Below are 26,212 nucleotides of genomic sequence, written 5' to 3' on the forward strand. Positions count from 1 at the left end.
TTCCAGCTTCACACCACTCCTGTCAACAAATGAAGTTCACTTGCCTTTAGACCCATTGCATATTTCTTCTGCCCAGATGACAATTTCTACAACTTTCCCCCCCAGACTCCCCTCTACTGCCTCCTCCAAGCACCTCTATCCTCTCACATTTTTTTTTTTGTCGGTCATGGGGCTTGAACTCTGGGCTGCACTGTCCCTGAGCTCCTCAGCTCAAGGCTAGTGCTCTATCACTTGAGCCACAGCGCCACTTCCAGTTTTTGAGTGGTTAAGTGGAGATAAGAGTCTCTTGGGGACTTTTCTGTCTGCACTGGTTTTGGACTTTGATCTTCAGATGTCAGCCTCTTGAGTAGCTAGGATTATCATCATGAGCCCCTGGCAACTGGCTTCTCTCACATTTGAGTAAGCTGTCCCTCCTCTAGATCCCATAGACTCTCACTTCTTCTATGTGGAATGTCACACTTTATCACAATTGCCCGTTTATTTTTCTGTGACCCTCAGACTGGAGGGACCCCATGGACAGACTTAGATCTTCTCAATCCCTAGCAGGGTGTTCACCCACAGTATGTACTCAAATGGTGTGTGTTAGGCAGACGTGTATGTGTTGAATGAGCTCTACTTTATTGAGGAATTCAGTTTCTTGTAGTTTATATTTTCCTCAATACCCGGCTTCAGGCTAAGTGTTCAGTGGATATTGCTAAGTATATAGGAAGGAATCCCCACTTCTACAAACTATGCTCTAGATGAGGAAGTGAAAAATAATGGTCACAACTATATCCCAAGACCCTGTTATGCACCAAAAACACCCTAAGGGACTTCTTAAAAATACAAATTCTTGATCTCATTCAGATTTCTGTTTTCACTTGGAGGTTTCAGTTGAGAAAGTCTAAGATTTTTTTTTCCTCCCAATTGCTGAGCAACAAACCCACTTGCCTAGCAAGTGCTCTTCCATTGAGCTAAATCCCCACACTCAGGATTTTTTTTAAAAATGCAACTAATCCCAAAAGCAAAGACTAAAAAAGATACCCAAGAGAGGACATTCCCTACTCTAAGGGAGAAGGAAGGAAGCTCATTGTCACAGGCCTAGTACTGAGCATTCTGTGAGATATTATATATATATATATATATATATTTTTTTTTTTTTTTTTTTTTTTGGTCCGGTCATGGGGCCTAAACTGGACCTGGGCGCTGTCCCTAAGCTCTTCAGCTCAAGGCTAGGGCTCTACCATTTGAGCCACAGCGCCACTTCTGGCTTTTTTCTTTTTTGCTTATGTGGTGCTGAGGAATCGAACCCAGGGCCTCATGCATGCAAGGCAAGCGCTCTACCACTGAGCCACCTTCCCAGCCCGAGATGATATATTATTATCTTCTCTGAACTTCTGACTGGCAAACTAGGGCAAGAATTTGCTGAGAACTTCAAAAATAGATTTGTGTTTCTAAAGTATAGCTATTGCTGCATTAGCAGAGGCAAATGAAACCTTGGCCTTTTCTCTTTTTATTTTAATGCTGGAATGGTTCAAAAGCCTCCTCATGCTAGGCAACCGCTTTACCATTGAGCCACCCACACCCACACACCTTCAAACTTCCCATCCTTCTTCTTCCACTTCCCAAGTTCTAGGATTACGGGCATACATCCTCATGCCTGGTGTTCTGAACACACCAACCCACGTACTATTCATGTTATGGTGTGAACGTGCAATATCCCCAACAGGCTATTGGTAAAATTTTGGTATCTGCTGATGGCATTATTTGGGGAGGTTCTAGAACTTTTAGAAAAGTGGTATCACTTTTTAGGAGGTGTTTAGCAATATTTAAACAAAACAAAACAAATGTGTAGATGTTTGTTAGAAGAGGCTCCAAAAAATTAAAACTTGGTCTTGTGAATATCGGTGTCTCTGAACTCAGAAGAAGGCTTTCATGGGTCTGAGAAGTAACCTCATCTAGGAAGATACAGAAAGTAAATGGTTATAACACAAATGATAAAGATTGCTAAGATTACTGTAGAATAGATATTTTGAGTGCTTGAGCCACAGTCACTAATTAAAACTTTACAGCTATGTTCTGTTATTATCCTCTTTCTATAAATGATGAAACAGAGACCCTGAGATATTTAGTGACTAGTCTAAGGTCATACAATACTGGAACTGGTATTCAGATTACAGAGCAGTCTGGTTTAGGGTTCAAAGTTCTGGGCTTTGGAGTAGAAAAAGATTAGAAAAGTTGCTGAGGGAGATTGAAATATTCAAATGGGAACTTGACAAACGGGTGGAATCTGAGTAAAGTTGCTGAGAGAGAGGGAGAGAGGGAGAGGGAAAGAGGGAGAGAGGGAGAGAGGGAGAGAGGGAGAGAGAGAGAGAGAGAGAGAGAGAGAGAGAGAGAGAGAGAGAGAGAGAGAGAGAGAGAGAGAGAGAGAGAGAGAGAGCTTGTCTGTCCTTGGAGATGTTTATTTTTTCTCCAGTAGTGGAGAGAGTTGTGGGCCTGCCACTTCTTATGACCAATCATATCTGTGACACTATAGAGAAGGAAAACCTATATGTATTCTGAGACCAGTTGTTGGGATAACACTGGTTTAGAAATCAAACCTTCCTCTCTCCTGCCCCCTCAGCCATGATGTATTCAACCGTGCCAAAGAGATCAGATCCCAGTGTTTCTCTATATTATCAATTTTATCCAACAATGTCCATCTTGTTACCAAATGATAGAGGGTATAAAGGTATAGGAAAGTGCTTTGTAGATCATTAAGTAGCATACAGATGTTAATTAACATTGCTGCTATCCATAACAGAACTGGTCAGTTTGTAGAAATTTTCTTCTTCTTTTGTCTAAGTGTTATGAAAGTCCTAAGACACTCATTTAAAAATCCCTATGTTGCTGGGCGTTGTTAATCCCAGCTCTTGGGAGACTGAAACAGAGAATCTCAAATTTGAAGCCAGTCTGAGCTACATAGCCAGTTCAAGGCCAGCAGGAGCTATTGTAAGCAGACCAGTCTCAATAAAATAAAATAAATTCCCCATGTTGTTTTAGATGTGGTCACTAGGTGTTGCTATTTGATAATATGAGACATTTTCAACACTTGCCTCTCCTTTCCCAAATATGTGTATTTTTTGCAGAAGTACTAGGAATTTTCTTGATTTGATATTTAATACCTACCTACTGAGTTTTCTGTAACTTACAGTGAGATGACCCAATGTTACCTAGAGAAAATGTATTGTATTTGCTTCCTTCTTCCCCTTCTTGCCTGTCCTTGCTTCCAATAGCCATGCTTCACTGCAGTGCCCACAGTGGAGATGGCAGCCCAGTCCCACCAGTGCCACCACAAGTATTTTTCAAATTTTATGCGTGTACCAGGAATTGAACTCGGAGCGGACAAGGACTACACAGATGTGGGAGTGAATGAAACAATACTGGCCACTGTGACACTCCAATAGCTCTTGCTTGGGCAATAGACCCCACCCATTCCCAACTCTCTGTTGCAAAGCAAAGAATTGTTTTTTCTCACTTACCTTTCTCTACCCCACTTTGGAAATCATGCAGTCATTGTAGTACCCCTGAGTACCATCGTTTGATTGAATGGAAACTTCTCTTATTCTCATAAGCTTAAGATCCTGTTTTAAAACATCCTCTCCAGCTGGGAGCAAGAGGCTCACGCCTGTAATTCTAGCTACTCAGGAGGCTGAGATCAGAGGATTGTGGTTCAAAGCCAGCCTTGGAAGAAAAGTCTGTGAGACTCTTATCTCCAATGAACTACTCAGAAAAAGCTAGAAATGGTCCTGTGGCTCAAGTGTTAGAGTTCTGACCTTGAATTTCTTTTTACCCAAGTCCCAGGACCAGAAAAACAAAACAAGACAAAACAAACAACAAAAACAAACCCAAAAAAGAAAAAAAGAAATAAATTCCAAAATTTTTAAAGGGTTTTATTTTATGTATTTATTTGTTGGTCATGGGGCCTGAACTCTGGGCCTGGGCACTGTCTCTCAGCTCTTCAGCTCAAGCTAGCACTCTACCACTTGAGCCACAGCACCACTTCTGGCTTTTTCTGTTTATGTGGTGCTGAGGAATTGAACCCAGAGCCTCATGTATGTGAGGCAAACACTCTACCACTGAACCACTTTCCCAGCCCTCCAATTTTTTTTTCTATTATCTTGTGAAAATTTTAGGACAAGTCTTCCCCTTCATCTCCTTTTGCAGTCACGCCTGAGTTAGAATCTTCAGTTCCACTTGTGTGAGACACAGTGGTAGACTTCTAACAGCCTCTCATGCTTAACAAATCCATCACAGACAAAAGGAAGAATTCTCTTGAAGAAGACTTTTCATCATCTAGCAAGGTTCCCATTCTTATTCCAAAACATGTAAGTTCCCCTCCCCAGCACATCAGTGGACTTCAACCTACATAGTTGGTACTCTACCTTCAAAAAAAAAAAGTCAAGAAGTATTTCTGTGATAGGCTCTGGACTGGGGAACATGGAATTCAAGCCCAAACCTCTTCCTTTATGACCCACAGAAGGGTATTAATCATTGTTATGAACTTGATGGTGTCTCCCTCCAAGTTGAAGCTCTGACCACTGGTACCTTACAACTGACTATATTTGGAGAGAGGTCTAAAGGAGTAATTGAGGTTAAATGAGGTCATTCAGCAGCACGAAGCAGGGCTTTTAAAGACTAATGTTCTTGTAAGAAGAGGGAGAGGAGGGATACACACAGAGGAGAGGCTGTATGAAGACACAGGGAGGAAGAGGACAGCCATCTGTAAGCCATAAAGAGAGTTCTCAGGAGAAACCAAACCCCAGACACCATGATCTTGGATTTCCAACCTCCAGAACTGTGAGAAAATAAATTTCTGTGGTTTGAGCCACATTTCCTAGCCCTTTTATTTTAGGTTATTCATCAGATATGGTCTTGGGCTAACCTGTGGTCATGATTCTCCTACCTTTGTCTCTGGCACAGCCGGGACTGAATAGATGTTGTAACACTGAGCCTAGTTTGTTTGTTGAGATAGGGTATTACTTATTTTTTTGTTTGGATTGTCATCCAATTTTGATCTTCCCAATGTGTATCTCCAGACTGGCTGGGATTAAAGGTGTGAGCCACTATGCTCTTCCCAGACAAATATTCTTAACCCCTAATGTTTTTCTCTTATTTTCATTTTTTTAGGTAAGTAATTTCAGTGTATTAAAATATCTTGAAAAGAACCCCAGTCACTGAAACATGAATAACATTGGAATTAAATAGGGGGAAAAAAGCACATTTTCACTCTGTCTTCATATAAACTTAAACTAGGAAATCCTGTTCTCATTTTCTGAATGGAATGCTCCATATCAATGAAAAAGAATGAATTGTGGTTGCTTCCTGTAATTTTTATGGTTCTAACCATGGAATGTAGAATGAAAGAAGCTACTAAAAAGAGCACATACTGTATCATTCACCCCAAACTCTGACATGTGCTGCGCTTCATTAATGCCTCTTAATGAGAAATCTTCATTTCTGGGAAAGAGTATGGCATAAGGCCTCCCTAAGGTAACTGTGCTCAGAGAAGGATGCTCTTATCTTTCAGGACCTATAGGCAGAGGGGACCTCTGTAGGTACAAGGTCTGGAGCAACAGAAAATGGTAGGACTCACTGTCTAGCTAAAGCAGGGAGTGTTTAGAAAGTTGTTTCTGAGAGAAAGGGGAGAAGGTGGAAGAAACAGGCAGACAGGTACACTAGAGGCTTCCAAGAGTTACTTGGTGGTGCTTGATGCAATCATTCCCACCATCCTCCCTCCAGTATTCTAATCAGTACAACCTAAAGAAATAAGACTAGCTTTGGAATCAAACTAGCCTCTAGAAAAGTCCTTCTCCTGCGCTAACACAATACTGCCAGGACCCTTTCCACTTCCCCAAATCTAGGACAATCCCTGGATCCTCAATCCCTCAGTCCTAAAACCAGGGCCTAGTTTCTCATCCTGCTTGAGATGCTCTGATAAGGCAGGTGCAAAAGATGGAGTCCATTCCGTCATCCATTTCCAGAGCTGGTTCCACAGTGGATCCCACAGCTCTGCTCTGAGCCCACAAATATGCTATTGATACCTGGGTCTCTTCATGTTCTGAAGTAAGAATGTATCAGAGTTCAGAAATACCTTTTTAAAAAAATTGCAACATTTCTATTTATTTCTCTACCTCTCCACTTTCAGGAATTTTCAGATTCAAAGTAACTTCACTAATGGTTGTAAGGGTTATAATAGATGTTATAAGGTTTTGAGAGTACTTTCTAACCTACAATATTCCTTAAATTTCAATTTATAAATGTAAAAATATCTCTATCAAGAGCCAAGCTGCACTTAGACTGTCATTGTCAAACTAATGGGTAATCATAATCCAAAAGTAATTATAATCCTCACTAATTATCTTGACACAATTATGGTCATCACATCTCAAGATTTGTTCTACATGAGAAGAATTATAACTCAATTACACTTCAGCCCCCTAAATCATTACATTGTGGCACTCAGGAATATGACATCACAGATACTTAACAAACACCATTTGATTTTCTTGTCTTGATTGCATTTCTTTCTTCCTCTAGAAAAACAAAACAAAATAAACAAAAAAAATTGATATAGCACCAGTTTTTTACTCTTATAATTCTAGCTATTCAGGATCATAGCTAGCCTAGGCAGAAAAGTCTGCAAGACTCCATTTAACCAGCGAAAATCTAGCCTAGAGTCATGCCTCAAGAGGTAGATTGCCATTCATGAACAACAAAGCCAAGTGAGTTTGAGGCCCTGGTATATTGGCAATAATAAAAACAACAATAATAATGTAGATGGAGCTAGGTGCTAGTGGCTCATGCCTATAATCCCAGTTACTTACAAGGCTGATCTCTGAGAATAATGATTCAAAGTCAGCCTGGGAAGAAAAGTTTCTGAGACTCTTCCAATTCACCACCAAGAATGGTGGTATGGCTCAACTGGTTGAGTACCATCCTTGAGCAAAAAAACCAAGGGAGAGCACAAGACCCTGAGTTCAAGCTTCAATGTTGCATGAGTGTACGAGTATGTGCACATATGCACACCTGTGCGCACGTGCACACACACGCACACACTGTAGGAAAGATTAGAGAAGTAGGCATAAACTGTACACGAGATTTCCATAAAGAAAGGATGACTAAAATAATATTTGGGGTAATGGAAAAATTGTAACCTAATTGATATTCCCTTATTTACAATAAGTGCAGCCCAGTAAGTGCAAGACCCTTAGATTGAGATCTTCCTAACTATGACCTTCTATAGTTGGAATGACAGGTGTATACCACCATGCCTGGTATGTTAGTTGAGATAGAGTCTCACTAACTTCTTGTTTTGGCAGACCTCAAAACATGATCTCCCTAATCTCTGTCTCTTGAGTAGCTGGAATTACCAGGATGAGCCACCACATCCAGCCCTCACTCTCTCTTTTAATTAGACATTTTCCACAGAAATAAAAATACAGAGAGAGGTCTGGGAATGTGACTTAGTGGTAGAATGCTTGCCTAACATGCATGAGGCTCTGGATTCAATTCCTCAATACTACATAAACAGAAAAAGCTGGAAGAGGTGCTATGGCTCAAGTGGTAGAGTGCTAGCCTTGAGCAAAAGAAGCTCAGGGACAATGTCCATGCCCTAAGTTCAACCCTAGGTCTGCCCCCCACAAAAAACCCAAAACAAAAAACAAAGTACTGAGAGGATCAATGCTGAAGACCTTGCTTATTAGTTAATGCCAAAACAAGAGACAGGAAAAGGAAGGAAATATGAGAAGGCAAGTGACTATGTCTGATTATTTTGCCTGAGGAACCCTCTTCTCTCAGAAATTCTATCTCATTAAAATTTATTATTGTTCCATATCAAAGGTTTAATGACCATATTTTTGAAATAAAACTTTCCTCAAATTATCTGCCAAGTGTAAATGAATGTACTTACCTGGATAACAGGAATAGGGTATTTGAGATTACAATGAACTTTAGCTATGGTGATTCACGCATTGAGAAAACTGAAAACTGCAGTACCCTGATCAGATCCTTTGTCTCTATGGTCTCAAAATAAAGAGTATTGGGCACAGAGGGAGAAGTAAAACAGCAAAGATTTATTGAAGAAAAAGAACATCAGAGCTCCCTCTAGACAGGAGGGGTACAAAGGGAGGGGTACTGCCTGGTGTGTATTGTGTAGGGATTAAAAAGACGTTGCTAGGGGGCTGGGAAGGTGGCTCAGTGGTAGCATGCTTGCCTTGCATGCATGAGGCCTTGGGTTCGATTCCTCAGCACCACATAAGCAGAAAAAGCTGGAAGTGGCACTGTGGCTCAAGTGGTAGAGCGCTAGCCTTAAGCTGCAGAGCTGAGGGACAGTGCCCAGGCCCAGATTTCAGGCCCCATGACTGGCAAAAAAAAGATGTTGCTAGGAGAAAGCAATTCTCAAAAGCTCAGTGATTGGACAGCCTGTGGGGGGCCTATCATTCCCCAGATCCAATTAGAGGTTCCATAGAGCCTGTATGAGCTCTCTATGTGTTATTTGATCTCTCTGACTGGGTGCCCATTCCAGCACACACACCTCTGAGCTCCAATCAGTTTGCTTGTATGCAAGTCTTCCAGAGGCAGTGTGCCAAGACCATGCATATTGGCCAAGGTTTGGATACTGAACTGCTCAAGGCCATAGTGAGGAATGCAGAACTTCTGCTGGAGGGGGGAGCCTTTGCCCTAATTGCCTATCCAGACACCCTTTTCTGCTCTCAGGATTGCCCCCTTCCAACTTACAATGAGATTGGCTGGCTGGAAACCATATGAAATATTAAACAGGAATTTTCTTCCCCTTAAAAATCATAGAAAAATCATTGGTCTAAAAAACCGAGCAATATTACATATAGTTTTCATTTGGGTGCTTTGGTTTAAAGGCCTTGAGTTTTTTTTAAAGCTCTATATTTTATTTCTGCATATGTTAAACATAGAGAAAAAGTTGTTACTGGGTATAAGAAATTTATTTGGGTGGCTAGGGATGAACTATTAAAAGAGCTCTTGGCAGATGCTTTTGATGTTTTCAAGGACCCCTGAGCATTGCATTCTGGGAATGTCGGAGAGGCGAACAGCTTTTGAGATAACTGAGGCTCAGATGGCATAGGAAAATGTTATCTCCTTTGTAAACTGAGATCTCTTTGGGACCTTAGAAAGGAAAGTAGGAAAGTTATCTTTCCCTTTAGTCAATGAATAAACAACAAGAAGAAGGTGAAAATAAATGACTGAAATAGCTGGGAAACTCAATATTCTAAATGTTTAATTGTTTTTATTACTTTAGAACCCAACATTTCACATCAAGACCAATTATTTCAAATATTCCAACATGCATTTGCTTTGTTACAGTAACTAGGTCTGTTTGTTTGTTTGTTTTGTTTTTTAACAATACCTGGATTGGAGCTCAGGGCTTTGTATTTGCTAGGCAGGTACTATCCTGCTTGAGCCAAAGTCTCAAGACCTTTTTGTCCTGGTCATTTTCAATATATAGGTTCTAGAATTTTCCCCAGACTAACCCAGACCTCCATACTTCTATTTTATGCTTCCTGCTATAGCTAGAGATGGGTTCTTATAAACATTTGCCGCTGGAACCACAGTCTTCCCAATGTCAGCCTGTTGTGTATGTGCCATGCCATACACCTATTGGTTGAAGAAAGGTGTCAAGATCTTTCTGGTTGCCCTCGGACTAAGATTCTCATTAACTTGTAGCACCACCCTTCCTTCCTGTCTTCCTGCCTTCCTGCCTTCCTGCCTGCCTGCCTGCCTGCCTGCCTGCCTGCCTGCCTTCCTTCCTTCCTTCCTTCTTTCCTTCCTTCCTTCCTTCCTTCCTTCCTTCCTTCCTTCCTTCCTTCCTTCCTTCCTTCCTTCCTTCCTTCCCCTGCCCCACTTTTCTTTCTTTTGCCAGTCCTGGGGCTTCAACTCTAGGTCTGGGCACTGTCCCTGAACTTCTTTTACCCAAGGCTAGCACTCTACCACTTGAGCTACAGCACCACTTCCTGCTTTTTCTGTATATGTGTTACTGAGATATCAAACCCAGGGCTTCATGCATGCAAAGCAAGTACTGTCCCACTAAGCCAAATTCCCAGCCCAAGCACTGCATTTTTTTTTAAAAGCCAGTCATGGGGCCTGAACTCTGGGCCTGGGCACTGTCCCTCAGCTCTTCAGCTCAAGGGGAGCGCTTTACCACTTGAGCCTCAGCTCCACTTCCGGCCTTTTCTACTTATGTGGTGCTGAGGAATTGAACCCAGGGCCTCATGCATGCAAGGCATGCACTCTACCACTGAGCCACCTTCCCAGCCCTTGCATTTCTTTTTTAAATTATTATTATTGTGAAAATATTGTACAGAGGGGTTATAATTACATGGGCAAGATAATGAGTACATTTCTTATCAAGAATTGTTGCCTCCCCATTACCCCCCCCCCGCCCTCTACCAGATCCTCCCCCCCTTGCATTTCTTAGCTAACACTTTATTACTTCTCTGTGTGACATTCTTTGGTAATAAAAATTGATTAAACTTGCATTTTCAGATTATCTTGGTGAATGACGCTTTGTATATAATATAGCTTAAGTGGAAATCTTTCTGTGACCTTCTGTACCATTCATTTGTCTGAGAACTAATTTTTGGTATGATATATGTTTATATGTATATGAATACATGTATATAAACAGAGAAATGTATACACATATTTGTGTACATATATATATAGAGAGAGACATACAAACTCATACCTTCTTAGTTTAATATTTGAATGGCATAAGAGCCAGGTGCTAGTCATTTACATCTGTAATCCTATCTACTCAGGAAGCTGATATCTGAGGATCATAATTTGTAACCACTCTGGGCAGAAAACTCCAAAAGACTCTTATCTCCAATTTACCAGCAATGAGCTAGAAGTGGAGGTATAGCTTGATTGGTAGAACATCAGCCTTGAGCTATAAGCCAAGTGAAAACATGAGGCTCTGAGTTCAAGCCCCAGTTTAGGCTCAAAAATAAAAGATGAAATGATAGAACTAGAACCTGATTTGAGTTTATTTCTATCCAATACAATTCTATAAACTCACATGCACAAGCTTTCCTTCCCCCAGGTTCTTCTTGAATCTTCGAGTGAGAAGTCAGGTCCTTTGAAAAGTGGGTCATTCTCAGCCCTTTATCATGAAAGCATTGGAGGAAGACCATCTCTTAGATACTGCTGGAAGCTCTCAAATATTGGATTTTTTTTTCTGTTTGTTTTGAGTGGTGCCAGGAATTTATTTATTTGTTCATGCATATACCACTTTCAAACACTAGCTTTAGTGATCACTGAAAAACATAGCTGTCCATTCTGGTGTATTTCTTGCCCTCCAGGGAGTTTGAATTCCTGTGGGGAGAGGCAGGCCTGTAAACGTGTGAGGTCATGTGAAGTGTGATCATGAACATGGCAGAGGTTGAAGTCTCCGGAGTGAGGACAAGACTCATCATGTCCTCTTGGAGGGCCTCCGGAGGCACCATAAAGTCACGTGTGAAAGGGTCTCCAAGGTTGAACAGGAATGTGTCAGCTGAACAAGAGGCAGAAAGAAGTGCCCAGATGGAAAGAAAACTACATCAAAGATGCTCAATAAGTGAAGATCAGAAAGACAGCAGAGGTGGCAGCAGTGACAGGGTATGTTGCAGTCTGTTTCATGGAAATAAAAATAGATTTTTTTAAAGCTGTAGGGCTCATGCCTGTAATCCTAGCTACTCAGGAGACAGAGATGTGAGGATTACAGTTTGAAGCTAGCCGGGGAAGAAAAGTCAATACAGACTCTTTATCTCTAGACAACCAATAAAATGTCAGAAGTAGAGACATGGCTCAAGTGGTTTTTTTGAGTGAAAAAGCCAAGCAGAAGCCTGAGGCCCTGAGTATAAACCCAGTATAGGTATGCACACACACACACACACACACACACACACACACACACACACACACACACACACACACACACACACACACACACACACAGAAGTTGATTTTGTCAGAGGAGGACTTCAAGACAGGCAATTTGGTGGAGAAGTAGAGAGGGAAAAGGTAGAGGATGAGTCTAGAAAGAAAACTTGAGTGACTGAGCAGGAAAACCTACATCTACTATGAAACTGGATTATACACACAAGATGAAGCCAACTAGTGTTTTCAATGCAATAAAAGCTGCTCTCACTTATATTGCAGTTCTGATATGCTTTGTAAGTGCTTTAGCTACATTAACTTATTTAGGTCACTGCTGTAAGTTTTAGTCCTCATTTTAAGATGCTGAAGCTGAAGCCTAGAGAGGTTGGGTAAATTATCTAAGAACACACAGCCAGTACTTGAAAAGGCTGGGATTTAACCTAAGCAGGGAAGTTTGGGGAACAACTGGCAGCAACGTGGAGTAGCTGGGGCTGGCTGGCAAGCAATCTAGTCCACAGATGACAACAAACAAAAGCTTGTACTGAAAAAGTGCCTGAGGTGGAAAAGCATATCCCAAAGCATGGTGAGTCAGACTTTTCTCTCTCACATCCTTGCTATGGGATCCAAAGCAGTTTGAGTTCTCTAGGATGACTTAATGAGAGATGAGAACTTTGGTAGAGTATCAATAGAACAATTTAACAAATACTTATTGCATGCTTGTTTTTTGTAAGGCCACGTGTCGTTCTTCTCTACTTTTAGTTACCATTTGTTTCCTAATTATTGCAACTGAAGTTATTTCCTTGCAGGAACATGGGCTTGTATTGAAAATATGGTGGTATATAGCCTTAGTCCACATGCATTTCCACAGTGATACTCCTACATGGACATTTTATCACTAAATTAACATAGAACACTCAGTATCTTGCTCTGAATCCCTGTCAGAAAAAGGTCTATTTTTTCCAAGAGTTTGGGTGGCTGGTGGGTGAAATACTCATGATTTTAGGAAATGATTGTAACCTAATCACTCTCTTCTTGTTTTAAAACCTCTGTGTACAAGTGGCATACGGATCAGTTCTCATGGCAACCTTCATTGTCTTATACTACGCTTAAAATTCCTGACATGAAGGAAATGATGTGGTTTAGGATGTTCACATCTCTGAGTTAATGTTATGTGGCCGGGAACAGGGTCAATGACCTACTTGTCTGTTTTCCATTCCCATTAGAGCACCCAGAGGCTAATATCCTTTGATTCCCTTCAGACCTACCTCAAACACCTAGGACATGGCCGCTGGTGCAATATGTGATCCTTCAAGGAGTTGCTTCTACTGCATATGTCAGTCATTCCTATTTAAAAAAGGAATTGTTGTGAAGTACAAGGAAACATTTCACAGAACATCTATTTATTACATCTCTCATAGGACTATCGTCACATCTACATATGGCCATTTGAGCAAGCACCCTCAGGCCAAACACATCCTCATCATTCTCCCTATTCAGGTTCATATTTTTCCTTGACTAGAACATTCATTCTAATCAGTTTCATGATTCAGTTTTTTGTGTGTGCCAGGCTTCCCCACTGATGCAGTTGTATGCAGCCTCAATACCAAATTACTTAGCAGAAGATGTGGAAGTTTTCATGATGTGTCCTGGTCTCTGCTTGCTCTTGTTTCCAGGATCTTAAACCTTCCTGAGCTGATGGAGTTTTCATGCGTGCCTGTGAAAACCAAGTACTCACTCCTTTTATTCCTCTCTGCAAGTCCTTCTCCTTGCTTGTGCTTTACCCTTCCTACTTGCTTTATTTTAGTGTCAACTGAAGGCAACATTTTTAGGCCTTCTCTGCCTAATTCATCACACTGCTGGAGTTCCCCTAACATTAGATGGCTTTATTGCACTTGTTTGCACAGACCTGAGTAATCTGTCTGTCTGTCTGTCTGTCTGCCTGCCTGCCTGTCTGTCTGTCTGTCTCCCAGCGATGAGGGACAGCCGCTGTTCCCCATGTAATATATGTGTAGTTCATTGCTTTCCTCTGTGCATTGCTCTATCCGCAGCACCCACAGCAGTGCCTGCCTGGTGATTCATGAGTGATCTACAGTAGATGACAGACATCTGAATTAATGAAAGAAGAAATACTGCCTCGAGGTGAGATTAAGCACTGTTTTTATTTATAACGACTTTCAACTAAATTGTGAGGACAGAGGTCAGTAGGTGAGACTGGGTGTTCCTCAAAAGGCTTAAGCAGAGCAGACGCTTGGTCCAGCGTTTGTCCATAGGATGAGTGAAGCTCTGGAAAGAGCGGAAACAAGAGAAGAAGCAGGCATCTGGGGCCTGCCCTTCTTTCGGTTAGGTTGAGCGGGTTGCACGCAGCCCGCACATCTGCCCGGTGCTCCTCTCACTGTGGTGAGGGGTAGCGGGGGGGCGTGGCCTTAGCGGGCAGGGGCGGAACTTCCTGTCCGGCTGGGGAACGCCCACCGCGCCAGGCGGAAGCGCGGCTTCCAGCCTGGATCCGGGAGCTCTGACTGGAGGTGAGTTCGGAGCCCGAGCCCGAGCCACAGCGTGGGTCCTGGGCGCTCGCCGTCGCCTCTGTGTGGACGCTTCGGAGCGTGCTGTCGCTTCGCGCCAAGGGACCAGAGGCCGGGTAGGGACTGGCGAGGCGGCGCTCCCTGCGCGGGTGGAGCGGGAGCTGGGACCCCGGGCTTGGGGAAGCGGCCAGGACTGGGAAGCTGAGGGGGGCGGGCCGCGGAGCCGGCGGGACGGCGTGAGGGGCCCCGGGGGAGGAGAGGCCCCGGGACGGGGTGGCGGTGACACGGGGCGGAGAGGCGTCTTCGAGGACCGGGGAGTCCTGGATGGGGGTGTGTCCCGCGTCCGGGCGGCGTGTCCGAGGGTGGCCAGGGTTGGTCTCCGAAGGCAGAGTCTGGAGGGGGGCCGGGCTGCCGAAGGACGTCTCAATCTAACGGAGATCAGAGAGGTGATCCGACAAGGGTTGGATGCTGAGCTCCATTGAATCCATTTGCAACGAAGGCTCCCCCCGTGTGGATTTCGTGAAGATATTTTACATTTCTAAGGACAACTTGATTCTTCATCCACAGGCCACTCAGGGCTGCCTTTCTTTGTCAGACGGGTAGTTTTAAATGCTCTCATTTAGACCAGCATGCCAACCAAAGTTTTTCCTTATGGACTAACTATCTTGCTGAGTTTAGGTTGTCAGATTTTCTTTGTCATGGATTGTGATCATCTTGAGAAAACTAGTGCTGTCAGCGTTTGTCGTGATATTGCTCCTTGTTTTTGTGCCCTGCGTTGCAGTACATTTTTAGATGTTCAGTGAATTGGATTTCTATCTCAAATTAGGAACTACAGCAAGCCGTGATACTGTCATTGGTGGAAGGTTGATAGCTAACGATTATCTTGCTTGTTTTGAGTGTCCCTGTTGTCATTTGTTAGGGTTTTTATTTTTAAATTTTCTTTCTTTTTTTTTTTTTTTTTGGGTCCGGTCGCGGGGCCTGAACTCTGGGCCTGGGCGCTGTCCCTCAGCTCTTCAGCTCAAGGCTAGCGCTCTACCACTTGAGCCCCAGCGTCACTTCAGGCTTTTTTCTTTATGTGGTACTGAGGAATCGAACCCAGGGCCTCAGGCATGCAAGGCAAGCGCTCTACCACTGAGCCACCTTCCCAGCCCAAATTTCTTAGTTTCTACAGGTAACTTGTGATGGTATGATTCATACTCTTTCAAATAAACAAGGACATTTTATATCCTTTGGTATCCTGGTATTTTGGTAGCTTATTTTCACTTCTGGATGGCCTTGAATCTGTGCTCGAGATACAGAGTTTCAGTGTGTAGTAGCACAGATGGTAGTGGCAAGTGTAAAATAGTGCCTAATCACCAACAGCGCTTCAACATGTAAATGAGCATAGTGAGGGATGTTTTCAAATTATATAGTCTCTAAGGTTATTGAATTAACCACTGTGATGTTTCCTTTTGTTTGTTGTTGGTGGTACAGGACTTTGTGCTTGAGGACCTTTTGCTTGTTAGGCTTTTGCTTGAGCCATGCTCCCAGTCCCCTGCTTTTTTTTAAAAAAAAAATTTAATTGCTTTTCCAATAAGGCCTTTGATTTTTGCCTAGGCAGCCTCAGATAGTGAGGTACGTAGTGTATTTGTTGAGATGGGGTGGTGGTAACTTTTTGCCTAGGCTGGCCTTGACTCTTGATACTTTTGATCTCTGCATCTCCAGTAGTTGGGATTACAGGCATGCGCCATCACATCTGACAGTCTCATTTTATTAAATACACAATAATGTTTCTCTGAGAGGATTTTTACTTTAACAACACAATCTTGGATTCATATTTTAGGCAGGTGCCAGGTGGCTCTTGATTGTAATCCTAGCTACTCAGGAGGCTGAGACTTGAGGGTTAAGGTTCAAAGCAGCCTAGGCAGTAAAGTCCAAAGATTCTATCTCCAGTTAACCAGCAAAAAAGCTGGAATGGAGATGTGGCTCCAATAGTGGAGAACCAGCTGTGAACAACCAAAAAAAAAAAAAGGCTAAGCAGGGCTGGGAAGGTGGCTCAGTGGTAGAGTGCTTGTCTTGAATGCATAAGGTCCTGGGTTCGATTCCCCATACCACATAAGCAGAAAAAGCTGGAAATGGTGCTGTGGCTCAAATGGCAGAGCGCTTGCCTTGAGCTGAAAAGCTGAGGGACAGCGCCCAGGCCCAAAGTTCAGGCCCCACGACAGACAAAAAAAAAAAAAAAAAAAAAAAGCCAAGCAAGTGTTTGAGTCCCTGAGTTCAAGTTCACACATCCATGCATTCCAAAACTATATTCTTCCCTCTTTTCCTCTGTGTGTGTGTGTGTGTGTGTGTGTGTGTGCGCGCGCGCGCGTGCACGTGCACGTTTTTCACCAATTTCAGTTTTCTGGTGGTTTATTGGAGATAAGAGTCTTGTGGACTTTCCTGCCCAGGCTGACTTTGAACCACGATCCTCAGATCTCAGCCTCCTGAGTAGCTAGGATTACAGGCTGAGCCACTGGCACCCAGCCTGCAGTTGTTTTTTTTGACAGAAGAACCTGACAGCTTATGCCAGTCTTCAGCTTTAATTCATGCCTTCAAGTCTTCAGGCTTTAGTTCATGGTAGCAGACGTGCTCATGGTTGAAACAGAAGGGCACCTCCCTTCAGTGTATCTGAAGGGTATCTGAATGGTATGTTTGAAAATCTTTGGAATGTTTGTTCTTTGTTCTAGTTGTTGAGTAAATTTCTTAGCTTTACTTTAGATACGTTTTTTTAATATTGTAGGATTCAGTTGTCTGTTACAGTTTAACAGAACCAACAGTAGCAATTTTATATTTGGTACAACAAATTACTATTGCATGAATGGATTCCGTTTCTTTTTATTTCTACTGCAATGTAGAAATACTGCATTCTGCATATGAAGAACTTCCAGTGAAAGCCGAGACAGTGTTCATACATACACAGTAAAATGTTTGCATTTTTTTAGCTACAGTTTGTAAGATAGCAAACAAGTTGCTGTATTGAGTGATTTGAGTTCATAGCCTTTGGTTATCAATTTTGTTATAAAATATATTTTTACTTATATGCATATCCTACTTAGAAAGCCATTCCTTGCCACTTGCTAGAATCAGAAGAATTGGATATAGCTGAGAAATAGTTTTTGGATAGAGAAATAGCAAACAGCCAGCTAGGATGGCTGAGGGAGTCTCTTCTTGTTCTTTTGTTGTTGTTGTTGTTAGTCACGGGGCTTGAACTCTGCCTGGACGCTGTCCCTCAGCTCTTCAGCTTAAGGCTAATGCTCTATCACTTGAGCCACAAAACTACTTCTGGCCTTTTCTGCTTATGTGGTGCTGAGGAATCGAACTCAGGGCCTCATGCATGCAAGGCAAGCACTCTGCCACTGAGCCATCTTCCCAGCCCGGGAGTCTCTTCTTTTATAGTCACTTTCTGTCTTTTTTTCTCTCTACCAAGTCATTGCCTTTCTTTCATAGTGACTAAGATGGCCTAGGCATCAGAATAACTCAAAAGGGAATCAGAGCAGATAAACAAGACTGCAGTCCTGGCCATTATGCTGAATCCACCAGTCTCTAGACATTTTCTTGCTCCTAAGCAGGGATTTGTGATTACGAACTTCTTGTTTAGATTGTTATTGCTTTAAAAATAGTTTTAGAGCTAAATCATACCTTTCTCTTGCAGTTATACAGATGGACTCTACCCAATTTTAAAGTGAGACATCACATTAAATTATTCTCAAACTTGAATAATTGTGGCAGGATACACTTCACAATTATAAATAATATAGAAAACACATGGTGATTTCTTTTTAGATTCTGAGGCAACAAACAATTAGATAAAACATTTGGTGAGAGCTAGGGAAAGTTGACCATTACTAGATATGCATGGCAAGGGTAGGAGCTATTCACTGTGATTGTAAGAGTATTTTAGGACTGAGGTGGATTAGAATTGCCAACTCCTGGTAATAATACACCAGACTTTTAGTTAGTTTAAGGGTAGTTAAAAAATATCCTACACATATATGCTACTTTTTGCCTACAGTGGCTGGGAAGAAATGTGTCTCTCTAACTTCCATGAGAATGCCCTGGGAGAGCCTCTTTAAGGTGAAGTTTATGTGACAGTTAGGGAGAGGGACTGCAATAGGAATCGCTTCTTTCAGCACTGATGTTTTCATCAGAAGTGGTGAATGGTGAAAACATGATAGCAGCAAAAGACTGGGTACAAGGGATGTTGTACCTGACTGAACTTGGAGAGTCAAAGCTGGGAAGGAAGCACAGGCAGTGGGAGGGGATCCCCAACCAAATTTTACTTTCTAAAACTAAGGACTATATAGATTGTATCAAACCCAACTCCTGTGTTTCAAAACTAAGTAAGTGACTGTTTCATAGTGAATAGATAAAATTGCAAATAATGTATATTCTGTTAAATTTCATCCTGCATGTGTTTTAGAAGTTCAGTGTTTCAGCCTGTGGAGCTATATTTTGGTGTCAGTTTTGTTACTTATTTACCTATGTCTTGTGCATTCATTACTTATTCCTGAAAGCTTGTGTTGAGTCAGGGCCTATAGTGGACTGATTATGGTGACTCATGATCATAGTGAGCTGATAATATTGCTAGTTTGTAGTTTGAGACTCTTATCTCCAATTAACCACCAGAAAACCAGAAGTGGAGCTGTGGCTAGCCTTGAGCTGAAAAGCACAGGGACAGTGCCCAGGTCCAGAGTTCAAGCCTCACGACTGACAAAAACCAAAACAAAAATAATAGCAATAAGATCCAATCAGCATTTATTTAAAATGCTACAATATTATTTTAAAGAAGTTACAAGATGCAGCCATCTACTAAACTTTACTTGACAAAGAAAAGACATTAGTTTAACTTTCACTATGTTGGTGATCAGCCAGAGCTCTCCAGAATAATAGAATTAATATATTCAGCATATGTGTCCTTAAAAAACGTTTTAAGATATTAGTTCATTCAATTAAGGAAAATGTGCAACATTTTACAATGTCCAGCATGCTGAAAATTCAAGTAGCAGTTGATTCTGTAGTCTTGATGCAGAATCCTTTCATTTCTGGAAAATAAGAGCTTTTGCTCATTATACCTGCAACTGATTAGATGAGTCCTACTGATATTACCTACATTATTAACCTTCTGTAGATATTAACCACATGTGCAAAAATACACTTCAGGCAAAATAAACTTTTCACACCTAAACTAGTGTTTGATTAAATAACTGGGTGAGGTCAAATAGCCATGTTGATATGAAACTAATCTAGAGCATTTTAAATACCTTTGGTATATTATACAAAGGTGTGACGTGCAAAGTATTGCATAGTGATTAGGAAACAGGAAACTGAATATTCAGTCCTTGCCATTCTTTGAAATTTATTTTCTCTTACTTGTGCTATTAATGCTTTACATTTAAAAAGTTCAAGTTTTCCCACTGTTTATGCTATGTATGTATGTATATGTATATGTATATATATATATATATATATCACATCAAATATTCTTAGAGCTAGGAATTAGTTTGGGGCTTATTTAGTCTAATTCCCCTCATTTATGTTTGAGATACTGGTTCCAGAAGGATGAGTGATTTGCCCAGGTAACACAGCTAATAAAGAACCAAGATTAGACCCCTCAATCTCTTGATTTCTAGTTCACAGAGTGGTTGTAGTTAAGTGAAGCCAGTCTTGGTGGGCAAGCTTTCTAAGGAAAAGATGACTTTGAGTCTCCTTTTAAAGTAGTATAAATGGATACATAAGAAAAAGGAGGTTGCTGGGCGCTGGTGGCTCAGGCCTGTAATCTTAGCTACTCAGAGGCTGAGATCTGAGGCTCATAGTTCAAAGCCAGCTGGGGCAGGAAAGTAAGAGAGACTCTTATCTCCAATTAACCACCAGAAAACTGGAAGTGGTGCTGTGGCTCAAGTGGTAGAGCGCTAGTCCTGAGCTGGAGAGCCTAGGGACAGTGCCCAGGCTCTCTCTCTCTCTCTCTCTCTCTCTCTCTCTCTCTCTCTCTCTCTCTCTCTCTCTCTCTCTCTCTCTTTCACTCGCTCACTTGCTCGTTCGCTTGCACGCACACATACACACACACACTCACACACACACACACAAAACAAAGTGGTGATACTCACTGTCATGTAGGGAGGATGAGTAGAAAGAAGTAGGATGTGAGATGTCCACATGGATGACATATGCTCTGAGACACACAGTGCTACTCATGAAGCTTAGAACAATTTTGGAAGTAAATATAGGCTACCCACAAGATGATTTACAGGGGATATTCCCACAGACCTTAAGGACAGAGAATGCAAGGACCAAGAGAAGTTATCTCAGTGCTGATAAACTCAAGAGCTCTGTGTGTAACATAGGTTAGGAATTTGGAAACCCTCTCAGAACTTCCCAGATTCTTGAGGGCATTGTAAGAGCTAAGTAGTTCCCCAAGTTTAGAAAGTTGCCAGATTTCAGGTGTGAATTTTGGCTGAATTCTGGTTATGATTGTGCCATTTGATGATCAATTGCAGTCTCAGAACAGTTAAGAGAGATGTTGGGTAAGTTATATATAAAGCCCTTCGGCATTCTGCCTTACTGGCAAAATTAACATCATATACCCACTGCACATAGTCTTCGTAGGAACCAGTGATTTCCCTCCTATAGCTAGCCTGAAGTATGTGATTAATACAGGGTAAAATGTGGAGTGACTGGTAGACATAATCTCAAGGTAACATTATATAAGTTATATATACTTTAAAGCAAAGTAAACTCAAAGAATTAATAAGTGACTTAATATACATAGGTTATATGTTTATTTTTTCTTTGACTTTTATTAGCATACATTTGTTACACAAGGAGAAGTTTCATTGTGACATTTTTATTTCTATAATGTGAACAATATACCCTGTCAGCTTCACTCCCTCTGTTACTCTTACTTATCCCTGAGTTTACTTTTTTACTTTTTACTTCAGATCCATCCTCCTTCCCTCCCTTCCTTTCTTCTCCCTTCCCCTCTCCTCTCCTTCCTATCCCCCATCCTTCTTCCCTCCTTCCCTCCCTTCTACCCTCCCTCTCTCCCTCCCTCCCTTCATCTAAGAGAGCATGTTTCTTTTTCTATAGGAGTTCAGAAGAGGAGGAAGAATAATGGAAGAAACAGGAAACAGGATCTTTGACAAACAGGTACAGCTACTTCTTGGGTTTTCCCTTCTCCAGATCCTTAAATAATCACCACACACACACACACAAACGCATACGCACACACTCATATGTACATAAATTACTCTCCCCATATAGACATACACATATGTACATACATATACTTGAATTGCTTGTTTAAATATACTCTTAAGTGTGTGTGCATGTGTATGTGCGCACGTGTGTGTGTGTGTGTGTGTGTGTGTGTGTGTGTGTGTATTTTATTTTTGCCTGTCCTGGGGCTTGAACTCTTGGCCTGAGTGCTGTCCCCGAGCTTCTTTTTGCTCAAGGCGAGCACTCTACCTCTTGAGCTACAGCACCATTTCCAGTTTTTTTTAGTAGTTTATTGGAGATAAGAGTTTTATGGAGTTTACTGCCCAGGCTGGCTTTGAACCAGAATCCTCAGATCTCAGCCTCCTGAGTAGCTAGGATTATAGGCATGAGTCATTGGTGCCCGGCTTAAATATACTCTTTCTGAAGTATTTCTCACCCCTTATTTGTGGTTTACTATCTTCCAACTTGCCATTAGAGAAATGCTTCTAATTTACATGTTGTCAAATTATGAGGTTTCCCAGGGAACTTGTCTTTCTTTTTCAGAATAGTAATACATGTTATTGGATAAAATTTTCCTGCAAAAGAAAAAAAGTCACCAGTGAACAGGTCCCTCTGGTTGGAAATGTTGTTAAGATGGCTCATACTTATTGTCCATATATTACATGCCCAGCAGTACTAGGTATTTAGTATCCTGTCAAGTGCTCACAACAATTCTTATAGAAGGTAGATATTTGGACAAATCAAGTTCTTTGCCTCAGTTGCTACTACCATAATACCTAAAATACTTTTTAGAGTTTGCAGCATACATGCTGATTCTAGATATTCATTTGTGCACTTTTAGAAGTTGTATTCCCTTTAGTTTATGTGTCCCACTTCAAATTTTTGTTAAATCAGTCAGTTTATTATTGATCAGGATTTTTCAGGGATGGCACTGTAATGTGGCACCCAATGTAGTTGAACGTAGTATGTGCTTTGGAAATAACCTCTGCCTGGATAAGAACAATAGCGCAGGAGAGGTGGCAGTTAATGTTGGAAGCCAGTCACATAAAAATTCATTTCTATTGGAATGCAAGGCTGGAACATTTCTCATATTACAGCATGCTGCAGGGCAGGGCTAGAATCCAAGCTTTGATTAAAATCACCCCAAACTCTTTTTTTCTTTGCTTTACAACCACAAGTTATTGCCAGCTGAAAGGGATAATGGAGGGTAATGATGAATTCATTTCCATCTGCTGCAGATTTTTTTTTTAAGAGCGTCTTATACTTTCTAAACCTAGATAAAAAGGCCACTTTGAAATGGGAGTAAATTAATGGCTACCAAGTAAGTAGTTATTAGATTTCTGCCCTAGAAGCTTGCCCAGGTGGTGCTGATGGCTGCTGCTGCTGATTAGCTGTTCATAGTTCCTCCTGGGGATGAAAGTAGGGGGTGGGGATGAGGAGGAAAGTGTGAGTAGGGAGAGTAGGGATGAGGGTGGGGAAGTGTAGATATGGGGAGGAGATTGAGGGTAGGGGTAGAGGAGATCGGGATGTCATAAGAACTCAAGAATTGCGTCTTTCCTTTGCTGTTTTTATTCTTAGGTTTTAGATATAGATACTACTTTTTCAAGGAATGGATTTAAAAAAAATGTTGTCAAATGCATCAATTTCTATCAAAGTCATATATCAAAACTCCAGGTTGCACACTAAAAAAGGTTCCATTTTTATTTTTGCTTAAATATATTGGTGTACCAATAGAGGGCCTTCTGCTTGCTAGGCAGCTGCTCTGCTACTTGAGTCATGCCCAAGCCTCTTTTTGCTTTACTTATTTTTGATACGGTTTTGCATTTTTGCTCAAGGCTGGCTTCCAAAGGCAGTCCCCCTTCCTGTGCCTTTCAGTGGTTGGGATGACAAATGTGTTCCAAGTAAGTGTGTACTTATTTGTTGGCATGAGAGTCTCTCTAACATCATCAGGGTTGGCCTTGAACTATTGATTTCCATCTTCTGAGCAGGGAAGATAACAATCATAAGCTACTGTACTTGTCTAATATGTGCAGTTTTTTAATTTGTAGTTTTCAAAATTGATTTTGAAAAAAGATCAAATGTATATTGAACTTTTGGGATTACCTGCAGTAGACCCTTATTTTACTCATTGGAACCTGAGAGAACCAAGCTCTTTTGAATTGCCTATGTTGCTAATACATTGTCACACAGTTGCCATATCCCACAGCAGTCATACCATTTGGGGGTATAGGTTGATGGTTTTTAATTTCTTTTTGACTGTACTGTGGCTGATTAACTCTCTTCATTGTCTCTTATGGTCATTTTAGCAACAGTGTATCATAGAAATATGTTATTAGTCCCTTAATACTATAACCTGATTATTAGCTGTTAGAGTGCTGGGCTCAATTAAGTACAGTGGAAGTCACCTTTACACTAATAATTTTTTGATGATTTAATTTGTGGCTGCTGTTGGTTTTCAGGCTGTTGTATTTGCCGAATACTGTATGATGGAATTGCCTACTCCCTCAAGAAGTAGGTAACTAAAATGGAATTTTTTTTTTAACATTTTAAACATTATTTATTTATTTATTTTTTATTGTGAAAATTCCATATAGAGGGGTTACATGGGCAAGGTAATGAGTACATTTCTTATCAAGCATTGTTGCCTCCTCCTTTGTTTCCCCTTCCCATCCCTTCCATGCCCCACCCCTATGACACCCCGCCACGTGCCAAAGTTATAAAGTTCGTTTTTTGACATAATGTCTTATATATCTCATTGTTGGAATGGGTCCACCTTCCCCGCCACAAATTATACCAACATCAAATACAGTGAAAATAGGGGTTGTACCATGGGGGAGGGACATACAAAGCAACAAAGAAATATCTTATAAATATGTTCGTAACAATAGCAAGAAAGAAAAAACATTTGAGTCCTTATCTTGGGGTTCATTTCGCCTCACATAACTTATCTGACCACAAAATGGAATTTCTTTAACCACTGTTTTGGTACTTTTTTTTTTGTCGGTTGTGGGGCTTGAACTCTGGGCTTGGGCGCTGTCCCTGTGCTCTTCAGCTCAAGGTGAGTACTCTGCCGCTTGAGCCACAGCCCCACTTCTGGTTTTCTAGTAATTTATTGGAGATAAGAGTCTCATGGACTTTCCTGCCCTGGCTGGCTTTGGTCTGTGATCCTCGGATCTCAGCCTCCTGAGTAGCTAGGATTACAGGCATGAGCTACTGGTGCCCAGCTTGTTAAGGTATTTTTTGATGTTTCTGTTGGCATCTTGTAAAAAAAAAAAACTTAAGGTAAAAAAAAAGTGTAAGGTAACTAACAATTATTAAATATTTACTCTGTGCTAATCACTGTGCTAAGTATTTTACATGTGTTATGTCTAATTTAATCTTCACTCGAATCCTATTAAGGGCCATTATGCCAATTTTGCAGAGACAGAAATGGAGGGTTATAGAGGCTAAATAGCTTGCCCAAGTTACACACTAATTATTAGAGCTGAGATTTGAATCCAGCCAACCTGACTTCAGGGACTCAGTTTTTACTGACTCTCGTACTCATCAAACTGATCCTTCTGTTTTATGTATAATACAGTCTTATGTGTGAGTTCCACTCACTCTCCTGTGTCATTTTCTATTAGAATCTGTGTATATGTGCAGGATTTTCCATTCCCATTGTAATTAAAATTTCTTCTTAAGTTTTAGTGCTTGCCAGTTGGTCTCTTGCAAAACATTTGTAGTTTTTAGCATTCCAGAGAAGAAGACCATGTCATCTTGGTGATTATAGAAAATTCACCTTATGTTATTATATGTTGTTTTCACCAAGTATAGTCAGAAAAATAGAGAATTGAAAGAAAATTTTAATACAAAATTTAAATGCTGGTATACCTATTTCACAACTAGTTGCTGTGGAGAAAAACTCAGTCCTGTCAGGCTATAAATCTGCCTATTCAGGAGGCAGACACTGTATTTGAACTTAGGGCCTTTCACTGGCTACATAAGTGTTCTACCACTCCACCCATTCCTCTAGTTCTTTTCCTTTTTTGAGACTCCTTTTTTGGGGTCTCATGTTTTTGTCTGGGTTAGGCTGGTCTTCAGTGCTCCTAACTTGTGCCTCCTTTTTAGCTTGGATGACAGGTACACATATTACACCTGGCTTTTTAACCAATGGAGATGGAGTCTTACAACCTTTCCTCACCCCCTCTCCCCCCTCCAGGCTAGTCTCGAACCATGACCCTTCTAATCTCTACTGCCAGAGTAGTTGGGATTACAGATATGAGCCACTCTACCCTGCCTTAGAGTGTAAAAACTACTTTCTAAATATATTCAAAATAAACTGAATGTCAAATATGTCCCTCACAGATTATAACATCACCCTCACCTCCACCCAAAACTTATAATTACTTTGACTAGTGGCACAGAGGACTACCTACAACTTAAGTGTTTCTTCCCAGTTACCATTGTTTCACACGTATCAGCTATATGATGATTTGCTTTTTAGTTTTATCCCTCTGTGAGACATAATATCGGGTGGTCTCTTGGGATGGTCGCTTTTCTGTCTCTCT

At 41.3% G+C, this 26,212-nt stretch overlaps 1 protein-coding gene across 5 annotated transcripts in view; it reads left to right on the top strand.

The window, feature by feature from the left end:
• Positions 1–14,402: 14,402 nt before the first annotated feature.
• The window catches only part of LOC138827442 (protein dispatched homolog 1-like), a 165,286-nt gene continuing 153,476 nt past the window's right edge, over positions 14,403–26,212 (top strand). For 2 of the 5 annotated variants that reach the window (XM_070022934.1, XM_070022932.1), the window contains exons 1-2: positions 14,439–14,545; positions 21,534–21,593. The gene's annotated coding sequence lies outside the window, so the exon portion shown is untranslated. The other 3 variants (XM_070022933.1, XM_070022937.1, XM_070022939.1) reach the window with 3 other exon arrangements.

Source organism: Dipodomys merriami, unplaced genomic scaffold (genome assembly GCF_024711535.1).
Source record: "Dipodomys merriami isolate MVZ:Mamm:240054 unplaced genomic scaffold, mDipMer1.0.p SCAF_156, whole genome shotgun sequence".
Classification (NCBI taxonomy): Eukaryota; Metazoa; Chordata; class Mammalia; order Rodentia; family Heteromyidae; genus Dipodomys; species Dipodomys merriami.